This window comes from Nycticebus coucang, chromosome 1 (assembly GCF_027406575.1).
Source record: "Nycticebus coucang isolate mNycCou1 chromosome 1, mNycCou1.pri, whole genome shotgun sequence".
Classification (NCBI taxonomy): Eukaryota; Metazoa; Chordata; class Mammalia; order Primates; family Lorisidae; genus Nycticebus; species Nycticebus coucang.
Window position 1 is genome coordinate 109724959 of NC_069780.1, and position 15137 is coordinate 109740095.

A 15137-nucleotide genomic window follows, 5' to 3' on the forward strand; every position below is an offset into this window, starting at 1 on the left:
TTAATTTGCAATCCAAATTCTGAATTGTATGTTTGATATCTCAGCCATCTGTTTATGAATGGGATCTTCAGTTGTGGCCGCCATATCTTTTTTTGGGGGGATTGATCTACTGTCATTATTTATGTTACCAGAGTTTTTCTGCTGATTTCACCTCATGATTATTTTACACCATTTGGCTCAATGAGCAGATAAGGAGAAGTTGGGTTGGAGTCTCCAGGAGTAGTGATTAACCAGCCCTTTGCCCCAAAACTGGGACAGGTGTCTGTACCTTTTACCCTAGAGCTTTGCAAAGGACCTGTACAATGCTATGACCTGAGAAACTGGGGACATGCTTGGTGTGGTAGGGCTTAGTGGCTCTGTCTTGTTTTCAGCTGGTCTCTGTCCTACCCTAGCGAATCAGTTACTCTGGGTTTAAGTCTCAGCTGTGGAGAAATACCAGCAATTAAGTCACCCCCGCCCCCAACAGGCAACAATTAGAAAACGAAAATCAAACCTTCCCACAAGCACATACACAGGGTACCACTTTGGATATTCCTCAGGTGATTGGCCCAATTCAGGAGGTCCAAATCAATTGTCCCAGTCAGCACCAGTCTCAGGTGGGAGAGTAAAAAATCTCTTGCAACTGTATATCAGGGTTCTGCCAGCAGCTCAAGTATGACTCGCTCCTGTGCTTCGTGAAGTCAGAAGGTCCCACCCAGAAAATAAATTAGTCTGGAAAGGTTAATGCCTCCTTCCCCACCTTGCACCTCTGTGACACCCAGTCACTGGTACCCCTACAGGTCTGTGACTCAGTTCCCTCCAATGAGAAGATATTCCATGAGTTTGCACCTGCCTGAGTCACAGGGAGATCTATGTCTCCTCAGTCAGGCCATGGCTCTCTGCCACTATCTGGCAGGATGAGGTGAGGCCTGACAACCTCAGGTGCTTAATGGAGGCTGGGGTGGTTCACTCAGTTCCAGCCTCACCCCTGATTGATGTTGCTGATAGACCAGAACAACTTCACAGAATATGTGTCTGCCCGGCTATATTCCCCTGTGGATCAGACGCTGTTTAAATTCACAGAAACTGTGACTCAGCCCAGGTCTGTGTCACTGACCAGTCTTGGCTGCAGTCTGTGTTGAGATGGGCACAGTTAGAGCTCACACTCAGCTGTCAGTTCTAGTATCTGCCTGCCTGACTTTGTCTCAGGTATGATCCCCTGATGGTTGGGGGATCCCCTGTGTCTTAGGGTCAGTAAAGCAGTCCTCTGTGTCAGCCCTTCCCCGGGAGTCTGCATCTCTGTGCCCTCATATTCTAGTCCCCACCCTCTGCCCAGGCTAGTACTGCCTCAGGCATACCCTTTACTCACAGGGTCTGCATTTGTTCCCAGATCTGTTCTGCCAGTGGCTGCCACCAGAGAAGATGCCTGGATTCCTCTGGTTGCCCAGAGAGACAGGGATTGTCTTTCCAGAATATCCCCTGGGGTGTGAGCCCTATTGTTCCCGCCACTGCAGCTGCTACTCTGTGGCTCAGGGCACCATCGCTCCTGTATGGTTCCCTCTCAGTAGACTGCCTTCTCCTACTCCCATGTTGCAGAATCAGCACAAACCAGCAACAGCCCTTGTCCTGTCCACACCTCTTAAGAAAATGCCCAAGAATCTGGACTGCATGGGGGACAGGCTTCCAAACCTCGAAGTGAGCATGGAGGGGAGTGCTAGGAGTTCAGAATTTCAGGTAGAGAATATATACAGTTTTACACAGTTTTATTCCTGGCAGGAGTGCCATGGCACCCTAGTAGGGGAAGGACATCCATTTTTTAGAGTGGCTCTCCCGTGGGATAAAATGGGAGGCTATTTGAACTCTGCTCACTTATTTATATGGAGTATAATGTGAGCCATTCTCATGGGGGAGGGGACTCCTGTCCACTTGGCGATGGATTTTGTACCTTTTGTTTGTATCCTTTGGGTCACAGCTTGTCTCAGCAGGATTGATGTGCGTTCTTCAACCTTCTCACTTGGCTCAGCTCCAAACCATTAGCTTACTTGCTAAGCTTCTGTCCTTTAACTCTCCTTCTTGATGGGAGTGTCTGTGGAAAGCTGAATCCAGTTGGTCATCTTGCCTCTGCCCTCCCCGACTTCTTCTGTTCTATTCTAGATCAGTATTTTTAATTTTCTTCATCTATTCTTTTTTTTTTTTTTTTTGGTAGAGACAGAGTCTCACTTTATGGCCCTCGGTAGAGTGCCGTGGCATCACACAGCTCACAGCAACCTCCAACTCCTGGGCTTAAGCAATTCTCTTGCCTCAGCCTCCCGAGTAGCTGGGACTACAGGCGCCCGCCACACAACTATTCTTATTACATTTGCCTTTTGTTCTCTTTTCTGATGGCTGTGGAGTCATAGAACTGGGCTGAATGGGGGTCACAGCATTGGTGTTGCTCAAGGAGGCCACCACCTAATGTTCTAGGGTGTTCTTCTAGGCTTTACCCTTGGTAAAAAGTATTGATAAGTCCTCACTGCAACATACTGCTCATATCTTTGTATAGTTGGGGATATGGGGGTCTTGTTTTTGCCAGGAATGATAGGGAGCTCCTGGCTTCCAGAAACCTGCCCAGCCTGCCCTCCACCCCCAATTCTTAGAACTGCAAATGTGGTCAGAGCACTCTTTCAAACACCATCATTTCTTCTAATGCTCTCTTCCTCTCTTACTGTCCTTTTTCTCTCTTTTTCATCAATTCTTTCCTTTTACCCCATCCTTTATTCTCTCTCCTCTTTGTCTTTTTATGCTCTTTCTCTCTTCTCACTCTTTACCCTTTTCTTTCTTTTGTTCTTAAGTTCAGAAAACTGAAGGTCTAGCTCAATATTTACAACATTAAGTGAAATAAGAGGCTAACCAACCTTTGGTACACTAACCAACCTAGTATTATCTAACTAACTACTCTGCAACCCTAAAGAGAAGGAAAATATAGAGTAATGCTCTAATTTTCCCAATAACTATATATATATAGGGAAGAACACCCTAGAACATTAGGTGGTGGCCTCCTTGAGCAACACCAATGCTGTGACCCCCATTCAGCCCAGTTCTATGACTCCACAGCCATCAGAAAAGAGAACAAAAGGCAAATGTAATAAGAATAGTTGTGTGGCGGGCGCCTGTAGTCCCAGCTACTCGGGAGGCTGAGGCAAGAGAATTGCTTAAGCCCAGGAGTTTTATATATATATATAAAACAACTCTTCATTCTGGAACTTGTTCATTCTCACAGAATCAATATTTGTCCAAACTATGGGAATTCTTCAAATATTCAAATATATTTGTACTACATAAATATGACATAATCCACTTTCAAACTAGAAATATGAAGCCTGAAACCAAGTTTGCTTTTAAGAGAGACTTTCCATGAAGGAGAATAAATGAGGCTGGATACAGCTTGTCCCTGCTATTAACAGAACCAAAGTTCTCACTCATCTAGGTTTAGAAGAAGAGTGGGGAAACAACTGCTCTCCTAGAAATGCAGGGCTGAATACCAACAAAATGTGCATGTGTAAACTAATGGGAACAAGATAATCAAAAAAGATTGTGCAGCCCAATTAACTACTTAAGTAACAATAACACTCTGTCTGAGAGGTCCTAGGTTATAATTAAAAAAAAAAAAGAAGAAGACAATATATTTCACGGTTAAAGACAGGTAACCGTATAAATACAAGTACATAATATACTGTGAGAATAACCAAAGAGAACCTAATTAGAACCTTTTCTTTACATTATTATGCTGAGATAATAAACTGAAAAACACCCCCTATATCCTCTGTCTAATCTACAAAATAAAAAGTTATTTGGATTAACTATTTCCACTAGTGTATTCCACAATTCTTAAGGCTTCCACAACTGGCACTGCAGAGGCTGTCACTAGTGCTTACACTCTCTATTAAACCCCTTACCACTTTCTTAATGTCATTTGTGTATTTCTCTTGTCTGAACTACACTATTGGACTGCAAGCTTCTCAAAAGTAGCAACACTATTTTATTTATCTTTACATCCTCACAATATACATAGTTCCCTCTGTCCAGGAGGCTTTATGAAGTTCCAATAAAATAGAATTTATATGTGATTATAATTTTAAGGATATAGAAACATGAAGTTAGAGAAGGAAAACAAGAATTTCAAATACAGTTACAAATCAATTTATGTCCAACTAGCATTTGACAAAAGTGTGAAGTAACACAGGTTCTGGAAAAGGTAAAAGCCAGGATTGGTAGCCTGTGTTTCCAGATACTTGGGAAGCAAAGGCAGGAGGATTACCTAAGTTCAGAAAATCAAGGCTACAGTGAGCTATGATAGCACCCCAGCCTGGGCAACAGAGAAAGACTATAGCTTTAAAAAAAAATGACAAATGTTACTTGAAAGTGTAAGAGCTACAAAGCTTTCAAAACTACTCCAGTGAAAGAGTTTCTAAATTATTTGAACACAAGTATGGACAGAAACCTCAGATATACAACTTATTTGAAATCAAAGTTTCAAAACAAATAAAAACAGTGCATATCATTCAGAAAGTATTTGAGTCCTTGTGAAAAATTTTCTGCTAAAAGCTGGAGATTTACCAAGACAAAAGTTGTCCTATCAAGAAGTCTACCACTAATGAAGTAGTCCCTTAATGCAAGCCAACAAAAAATGAGTGTCTTAAAAAATTAAGAAGATTGGGTGGCACCTGTGGCTCAGTGAGTAGGGTGCCAGCCCCATATATTGAGGGTGGTGGCTTCAAACCCGGCCCCAGTCAAACTGCAACAAAAAAATAGCTGGGCGTTGTGGCAGGCACCTGTAGTCCCTGCTACTTGGGAGGCTGAGGCAAGTGGATTGCCTAAGCCCAAGAGCTGGAGGTTGCTGTGAGCTATGATGCCACAGCACTCTATCAAAGGCAACAAAGTAAGACTCTGTCTCAAAAAAAAAAAAAGAAAAAATTACGAAGATGAACATTGCCTCAGAATCAAATAGTCCAGGTTAATGTTTTGTTATAAAGTATATCTCTAGTTCATATTATATACTGATAAAATATTTTCTCCTTTATATGTAAATACCCACCCTTGTCTTTAACCAAACAATGTATTATTCACAACCTCAACAAGACTTGGTCCTAAAACAACTTTATATGTCTGCAGATGTGGCACATACCACCATAGCACATTTTACTGTGCTATACATTGCTATACTTCACACATGCTGCATTTTTTTTTTTTTTTTTTTACAAATTGAAGGGGTGTGGCAACTGCAGGAAGCAAGTCTATCCATGCCATTTCTCAACAGCATGTGCTGTGGAACATGCTGTGTTGTATTTTGGTAATTCGCATGATTGTTCAAATAGTTTCATTATTATAGTTTTGGTAATGGTGATCTTTGTTGTTATATTGTAAATTTTTTGGAGAGCTATGTACCTGTCCTGTATAAGACAGTGAACTTAATCAATACATGCTGTGCATGTACTGACTTCTCCACTGCCTGTTCCCCTGCCTTCTTTTCTTACCCTGGGTCCTATTCACTTAAACACAACAATACTGAAATTATTGGCCCTATAATGGCCTGTAAGTGGTCAAGTGAAAGAAGTTACACATCTCTCACTTTAAATCAAAAGCTAGAAATGATTAAGTTTAGTGAAGAAGATGTGTCAAAAGGCAAGATGGGCCAAAAAGTATGCATTTAGCATAGAACAGTTAGCCCAAATATGAATGCAAAGGAGAAGCTCTTGAAGGAAATTAAAAGTGCTGCTTCAGTGAACACACAAATGATGAGAAAACAATAGAGAATGTTGTAGGGGTGTGTATAGATCAAACTAGCCACAATATTCCCCTCACCAAAGCCTAAATCAGAGCAAGGACTGACCTACCTCCCTTGGAATCTATAAAATCTGCAAGAGGTGAGAAAGCTGCAGAAGAACAGTTGGAAGCTAGCAGAAGTTGGAGCATGAGGTTTAAAGGAAGAACCCAACCCCATAACATAAAAGCATAAGTTGAAGCAGCAAGTACTGATGGGAGAAGCTGCAGCAAGTTATCCAGAAGATCTAGCTAGGATCAGTGATGAAGGTGGCTACACTAAACAACAGATCAGTGTAGATGAAACAGCCTTCTACTGGAAAAAGATACTATCTAGGATTTTCATAGCTAGAGAAGTTAATGCCCGGCTTTCAAGGACAAGACTAACTTTCTTCTAAGTGGGTAATGCAGCTGGTGATATTAAGTTGAAGCCACCTCTCACTTGCCATTCTGAAAATCCTAGGTCTCTTAAAAATTATGCTAAATCTACTCTGCCCCCGCTCTATAAATGAACAACAAAGCCTAGATGACACACATCTGCAACAGGATGGCTTACTGAATATTTTAGGCCCAGTATTAAAACCTAGAAAAAAAGATTTCTTTCAACATATTACTATTCATTGATCATGTGTAAGGATTTGAATATTACTTCCATGCCCACTAACGCAATATCCACTTTGCAGGCCATGAATGAAGGAATAATTTCAACTTTCAAATATTATTATTTAAGTAATACATGTATTTCATAAGCTATAGCTGCCAACAACAGTGACACTTCTGATGGATCTGGGCAAAGTAAATTGAAAACCTTCTGGACAGGATTCACCATTCTAGACAGTAAGAACATTCATGATTCATGGGAGGTGGTCAAAATACCAACATTAATTAGAGCTTTGAAGAATTTAGTTCAAAGCCTCATGGATGTCTTTGAGGAGTTCAAGATGTCAGAGGAGGAATTCACTGCAGACATGGTGGAAAATGCAAGAGAACCAGAATTAGAAGTAGAGATTGATGGTATAATTAAATTGAAGGAATCTCATGATAACTAGAGATTGATGGTATAATTACATTGAAGGAATCTCATCATAAAATTTGTAAAGTTGAGAAGTTGCTTCTTATGTATGAGCAAAGAAAATAGTTTCTTTATTTATTTTTTTTTTTTCTTGAGACAGAGCTTCAAGCTCTCACCCTGAGTAGATTGCCATGGCATCACAGCTCACAGGAACCTCCAACTCCTGGGCTCAAGCTATTCTCCTACCTCCAACTCCCAAGCACCTGCCACAAAACCCAGATATTTTTTGGTTGTAGCCATCATTGTTGTTTGGTGGGCCCAGGCTGGATTTGAACTCGCTATCTCAGGTGTATATGGCTGGCACCTTAGCCTCTTGAACCACAGTTGCAGAGCCAAGAAAGTAGTTTCTTGAGATGGAATCTACTGGTGAAAATTACTGGAGCACTTCTGACATGACCACTTAGAAACTTATTATAGAAACTTAGTTGATTATAGCACAGGGAGGGTTAGAGAGGATTGAGTACAATTTTTTTTTTAATTTTATTAAAATTAAAATTTTATGTAAATATACATTAATGTGATCATGCGGCACCATACACTAGTTTCATAGACCGTTTGACAAATTTTCATCACACTGGTTAACATAGCCTTCCTGGCATTTTCTTAGTTAATGTGCTCAGACATTTACATTTCACATATACCTTGTAAGATGCACCGCAGGTGTAATCCCACCAATCGCCCTCCCTCTGCCCACCTCCCCCCTCCTTCACCCCCTTTCCACCTTCCCCCTATTCTTAGGTTGTAACTGGGTTATAGCTTTCATGTGAAAGCCATAAATTAGTTTCATAGTAGGGCTGAATACATTGCACACTTTTTCTTCCATTCTTCAGATACTTTACTAAGAAGAATATGTTCCAGCTCCATCCACGTAAACATGAAAGAGGTAAAGTCTCCATCTTTCTTTAAGGCTGCATAATATTCCATGATGGTGTACATATACCACAATTTATTAATCCATTCATGGATCAATGGGCACTTGGGCTTTTTCCATGATTTAGCAATTATGAATAAGGCTGCAATAAACATTCTGGTACAAATATCTTTGTTATGATGTGATTTTTGGTCTACTGGGTATATGCCTAGTAGAGGAATTATAGGATTGAATGGCAGATCTATTTTTAGATCTCTAAGTGTTCTCTATATATCTTTCCAAAAGGAATGTATTAATTTGCATTCCCACCAGAAGTGTAGAAGTGTTCCCTTTTCTCCACATCCACGCCAACATCTCTGGTCTTGGGATTTTATGGTATAGGCTAATCTTACTGGAGTTAGATGATATCTCAAAGTAGTTTTGATTTGCATTTCTGTGATGATTAAAGATGATGAGCATTTTTTCATATGTCTGTAGACTGAGCGCCTGTCTTCTTCAGAGAAGTTTCTCTTCAAATCCCTTGACCAGCCTGCAATGGGATCACTTGTTCTTTTCTTGCTTATACGTTTGAGTTCTCTGTGGATTCCAGTTATTAAACGTTTCTCAGAGACATAACCTGCAAATATCTTCTCCCATTCTGAGGGCTGTTTGCTTGCTTTACTTACTGTGTTCTTGGCTGTGCAGAAGCTTTTTAGTTTGATCAGGTCCCAGTAGTGTATTTTTTGTTTGTTTGTTTTTTTATGTATTTTTATTTATTTTTTTACTAAATCATAGCTGTGTACATCAATATGATCATGGGGCACCATACACTTGGTTCCTAAAATATTTGACACATTTTCATCTCATTCATTGAATAGCCCTCCTGGCATTTTCTTAGTTACTTTGCCAAGACATTTACATGTGAGCCTTGGCAAATGTGGAATGTAAATGTCCAGTAGTGTATTTTTGAAGCTGCTTGAATTGCCCCGGGGGTCCTCCTCATAAAATACTCACCCTTGATTTCTTCAAGGGTTTTCCCTGTACTCTCTTCTAGTATTTTTATAGTTTAATGTCTTAAATTTAAATCTTTAATCCAGTGAGAGTCTATCTTAGTTAATGGTGAAAGGTATGGGTCCAGTTTCAGTCTTTTATAGGTTGCCAGCCAGTTCGCCCAGCACCATTTGTTAAATAGGGAATCTTTTCCCTACTGAGTGTTTTTAATTGGGTTGTTAAAGATCAGATAATGGTAAGTAGCTGGGTTCATCTCTTGGTTCTCTATTCTGTTCCAGACATCTACTTCTCTGGTTTTGTGCCAGTACCATGCTGTTTTGATCACTATCGATTTGTAGTATAGTCTGAGGTCTGGTAGCATGATTCCTACTGCTTTGTTTTTATTTCTGAGTAATGTCTTGGCTATTCGAGGTTTTTTCTGATTCCATATAAACATAGTTCTCTTTATAGAGATCTTTCGCATCTTTGTTAGATAAACTCCCAAATATTTCATCTTCTTTGGCACTACTGTGAATGGAATAGAGTCCTTAACTGATTTTTCTACTTGACTGCTGTTGGTATATATAAAGGCTACCGATTTATGAATGTTGATTTTGTAACCTGAGACCCTGCTGTATTCCTTAATCACTTCTAAGAGTTTTGTAGTAGAATATCTGGTGTTTTCCAGATATACAATCATATCATCTGTGAAGAGGGAAAGTTTGATCTCTTCTGACTCTATATGGATACCCTTGATTGCCTTTTCTTCCCTAATTGGTGGTGGCTAAAGCTTCCATTACAATGTTAAAAAGCAATGGAGACAATGGGCAGCCTTGTCTGGTTCCTGATCTGAGTGGAAATGATTTCAGTTTAACTCCATTCAATATGATATTGGCTGTGGGTTTGCTGTAGATGGCCTCTATCAGTTTAAGAAATGTCCCTTCTATACCAATTTTCTTTTTTTTTTGTAGAGACAGAGTCTCACTTTATGGCCCTCGGCAGAGTGCCATGGCATCACACAGCTCACAGCAACCTCCAACTCCTGGGCTTAAGTGATTCTCTTGCCTCAGCCTCCCGAGTAGCTGGGACTACAGGCAACCGCCACAATGCCCAGCTATTTTTTTTTTTTTTGGTTGCAGTTCAGCCGGGGCTGGGTTTGAACCCGCCACCCTTGGTATATGGGGCTGGCGCCTTACTGACTGAGCCACAGGTGCCACCCTATACCAATTTTCTTAAGTGTTCTGATCATGAAGGGATGCTGGATATTATCAAAAGCTTTTTCTGCATTGATTGAGAGAATCATGTGGTCTTTGTTTTTTAATTTGTTTATGTACTGAATTACACTTATAGATTTATGGATATTGAACCAGCCTTGAGACCCTGGGATAAAACCAACTTGGTCATGATGTATAATTTGTTTGATGTGTTGTTGGATTCTGTTTGTCAGGATCTTGTTGAATATTTTTGAATTTATATTCATTAGTGATATTGGTCTATAATTTTCTTTTCTTGTTGGGTCTTTCTTTGGTTTGGGGATCAGGGTGATGTGTGCTTCATAGAACATGTTGGGTAGTCTTCCTTCTTTTTCTACCTTTTGGAACAGGTTGAGTAATATAGGTACTAATTCCTCTTTAAAGGTTTTGTATAATTCTGATTTAAAACCATCTGGTCCCGGGCTTTTCTTTTTAGGGAGGTTTTGTATGGTTGATGCTATTTCCAACTTGATATGGGCCTGTTCAACATTTCCACTTGATTCTGGCTAAGTCTTGGAAGGTGACGTGCTTCCAAGTATTGGTCAATTTCCTTAAGATTTTCATATTTCTGGGAATAAATTTTCTTGTAATATTCATTAAAAAGTAATAATAAAAAATTAACAAAAGCTCCTCCATGAAAATGGTGAGAAAAAAACAGATCAAAAAAAAAAAGAAAGAAAGAAAGAAAGAAAGAAAAAGAGAAAAGAAGAAAAAAGGCACCAACCACAAAAATATTATTATTGTATGTAGAAATATACATCTATATGTATGATGTAGGGATCAACTTTTGTAGGAATATATTCATACTGCAGTATACTTTCTGGACACCCGGTGTGGTTGTGAGTGGTTTCCAGGCTTATACCTGAATCACAGTTTATACTGTTACCATGGTAACCACCTTCCATGCCGATTGCCATTTTGGTGTTTCCGTAAAAGTTTGTCACCTAAGTATTGTGTAACCTCGACTGTTCTACTCCAGACAGCACTCATGACCAACATTCCCACTCAGTGCAGGCATCCATGCTTCTCAAATCTTTCCACTCTGCTCCCAGGTTCTTCTGCAAACTGGCAACTGCAATCAGCTGTGGGGGAGGGTGCTGCTGGGCTTGCACAGTTGCAGCGGGTCTGCTGCGAGTCCCGCGGCTGTAGCCGGTTCCCACAGCTGGAGCGCTCAGGGATCTTATTCTGAGTTTTATGTTTCAGAGTTTCCCTTTTGGATCAGGACCCGCCAGTTCACCACGCAGCCTGAACCGCCATCCCCCTCCAACATTCTTCACCAGGAATGCTCCGGTCTATTCTGGTCTGGGGGAAGGCGCCCACCCTTTTGGGTAGTTCAAAATGTCTGTTTCCTGGGTGGGATGCCTTCCCTTCAATATTCTATCAGTCTGCCGAGCTCCCCGTGGTTTTGAGCAGCTCTCCTTTTGGATGCCTCCCTCAGTTAAGGAATAAATATTTGTCAATTGGGTTTTGTCAGCATTTGTAAGCTGCTATCCTCTGTAAGGGAGGAGCCTGCTGGCCAGCCTGGCCAAGCAGGGAAGAATCTCTACAACAGAGTCTGTGGTTTTAAATTACCCCTCATATATATCAATCTGCCAATTCGCTGAGCAACTCCAGCTTTCTGTCCACACCAATAATCCAACACGGGGAAGGTCTAGACCCCCTTTCCTCTTACCTGATGGCTTGGGAGAGGTGGGCTACCTGTCTGCCATCATGCTCTTGAGTCCAATTTTGAAATAAGTTTTACTGTGGGTAAAATGCTATGAAATAGTATCACATGCTACAAAGAAACCTTTCATGAAGGAAGAGGCAATTCATGCAGTAAATTTCATTGTTGTCTTACTTGAAGAAATTGCCACAGCTACCTGAACTTTCAGCAACTACCACGCTGATCAGTCAGCAACCATTACCATCAAGTCAAAAATCTTCCACCATCAGAAAGATTACGGAAGACTTCCTGAAGATGAATATTATCATTTGTTAGCAATAAAACCTTTTTGGGGAGAAGTTGGGAAGGGACAGGGTCTTACTCTATCACCCAGGCTACAGTACAGTGGCATCATCATAGCTCACTACAACCTCAAACTTAAGGGTTCAAGAGATACTCCTGCTTCAGCCTCCCAATGTGGTAGGATTGTAATTGTGAGCCATGACACCAGGCCTAAGTTTTTAATTAAGGTCTATACATTTTTTTAGACATAATTACAGTTAATGGACTACAGTATAGTGTAGACATAACTTATACATGCACTGGGGAAGAAAATAATGTGGATGGCTCACTTCGTTACAGGATTCATTTCAATGCAGTGGTATGAAATGGAATCTGCAGTACCTCCAAGACACATCTATCTGCTCAGATTCAATCTGTTTATCCACTAGATTGGAATGAAACTTTGGCAAGAAGAAAAGCTGGGCATGCCTTGTGGTATTTGGTATTATGAGCTCAAGAAATAATTACTAGCAGAAAGCTTTCAAGCAAGGAGCTTATGGCATCAAGAAAATATATACACTAAAAATACACACTTAGGAGAAAGGGGAACACTTGTACACTGTTGGTGGGAATATAAAGTAGCACACCCACGGTGCAAAACTGGATGGATATTTCTCAAAATAAAACAAAAGTAGAACTTACGATATGATCCAGCAATCTCATATATCCAAAGAAAGGTAATTAGGATATTTAAAAAATAGCTGCGCTCCCAGCTACTTGGGAGGCTGAGGCAAGAGATCAACTAAGCCCAGGAATTGGAGGTTGCTGTGAGCTGTGATGCCACACCACTGTACCGGGGGTGACAAAGTGAGACTCTGTCTTTAAAAAAAAAAAAAAAAAGCCGCACTCCCATATTTATTGCAGCACTATTCTTAACAGCCATGAAATAGAATCAACAATAAGTGTATAAAGAAAATGTGATACATATGAACAATGGGATATTATTCACCCATAAAAAAGAATGAAATCCTTTTTACAGAAACCTGGATGAAACTGGAGGTCATCATATTAACTGAAATAAGCCAGAAAGAGAAAAATAACTGTCACATGCTCTCACTCATATGAGGGGCCTAAAAAAGTGGATCTCACAGAGGTAGAGAGTTGATTGGTGATTACTAGGGGCGGGAAAGGAAGTGCAGGGGATGAAAAGAAGTTGGTTAAGGGGCACAAAAACACAGAAGGAATAAATTCTACTATTTGACAGTACAGTAGGAAAATTACAGTTAACAACAATTCATTGTGTCCTTTAAAATAGCTACAAGAGAAGAACTGTAATGTACCCAACACAAAGATAAATGTCTGAGGTAATGGATATACCAATTACCCTAATTTGATCATTAAACACTGTATACTTGTATCAAAATATCACATGTACAACCAAAATATGTACAACTATTATATATCAATTTTAAAAAGATGATTATTTAGTAATGTCAAAAGATTGGATGACTGAAATTTTAAGCAGCAAAATTAGAATAGAAGGGAATGTCATCTGTAATACAAAGCCATGCTATAAAGTGAATTAGTAGGGTATATTTTCTTAATTATTTTTAATTAAGTACCAGGAGTGAATTTTTTTATGGGTATATATACTATATTATTTTGGTCTAAAACACATTGATAGGCTGAGTGCAGTGGCTCATGCCTGTAATCTTAGCATTCTGGGAAGCTGAGGTGGGTAGACTGCCTAAGCTCAGGAGTTTAAGATGAGCCTGAGCAAGAACAAGAACCCCTTTCCAGTTAAAAAAAAAAAAAAATAGAAGGTGGCACTTTTGGCTCAGTGAGTAGGGTGCAGGCCACATATACTGAGGGTGGTGGGTTCAAACCCGGGCCCGGCCAAACTGCAACAAAAAAATAGCCAGGCATTGTGGTGGGCATCTGTAGTCCCAGCTACTCAGGAGGCTGAGGCAACAGAATCTCCTAAGCTCAAGAGCTGGAGGTTGCTGTGAGCTGTGATGCCACAGCACTCTACCGAGGGCGATAAAGTGAGACTCTGTCTGAAGAAAGAAAGAAAGAAAGAAAGAAAGAAAGAAAGAAAGAAAGAAAGAAAGAAAGAAAGAAAGAAAGAAAGAAAGAAAGAAAGAAAGAAAGAAAGAAAGAAAAACTAGCCAGGCATTATGGTGGGTACCTGTAGTCCCAGCTACTTGGGAGACTGAGTTAAGAAGATCGCTTGAGCCCAAGAGTTTGAGGTTGCTGGGAGCTATGAAGCCACAGGACTCTACCCAGAGCACCAGCGTGAGACTGTGTCTCAAAAAACAAAACAACCCCCCCAACGTTGATAATTTACTTTTTTAACCATCATGCCAAAATCAGAAGTATACTTCAAAAATGAAAGATGCTCATGAAGAACAAATATAATTCACAATTTTGTCTTAAGTAGAATTCTAGCAAATGTGTATACTCCTGTCTCCAGTTTTAAGGATGAAGAAATTGAGCCAGAGGCAGTTCTGTGGCAGCTTGTACTCTACATCTAAACAGAGCTAACCACTTCCTTCTTCCTTTACCTCATGCCTTTCCTCCTTGCTTGATCTCTCTGTTTCTTTGAAAAACTCACTTCTTCTTCTACTCCCTTAAATACAGTTTCCCTACAGTCTGGCTTTGTTTCTCTTCTGTACCCAAGCTATATAAGCTTACTAGATAATTCCTACCACATCCCTAATAGTCCAGTGACTGTCAAATTTCAATCTCCATCTGGGTACACACTTCTGGTAACAGATATATACATTCCACTGCTTACTGAAAGTTTCAACATGAACGTTCTGTTGGTATAATATACTCAACACATTCAAAAGTAGAGTCCACTCTATTTTCCACATTCTCTATCTTCAGAAATAGTACCGTCATCCACTCAGTAATTCACTTACAACAAAAATCTGGGAATGCTTCCACTTCTCAAATCTATCACATCCAGTTGCTAAATTCTATTATTTACACAGCTTGCATTTCTCCTGAGTCTGTCCTAGTATTTACTCAGGAAACCTGATTATCCTCTTTTTTACCCTAATCTACTTACTTTCTGAGATCCTCCCACTTTCACCACCTTTTCTGCCTTTGGCTCCAAGCCCCTGTGGCCATCTCATTTCCTGTGCCATCTCAAGCCCCACAGATTCCTTCCCAATCCTGGCCTCACAGTTCTAATCCCTCCACTGTCAACAATCTCCTCTCCACTCAGCTACAGGCACACAATAACATGACTGTGGTCTGGAC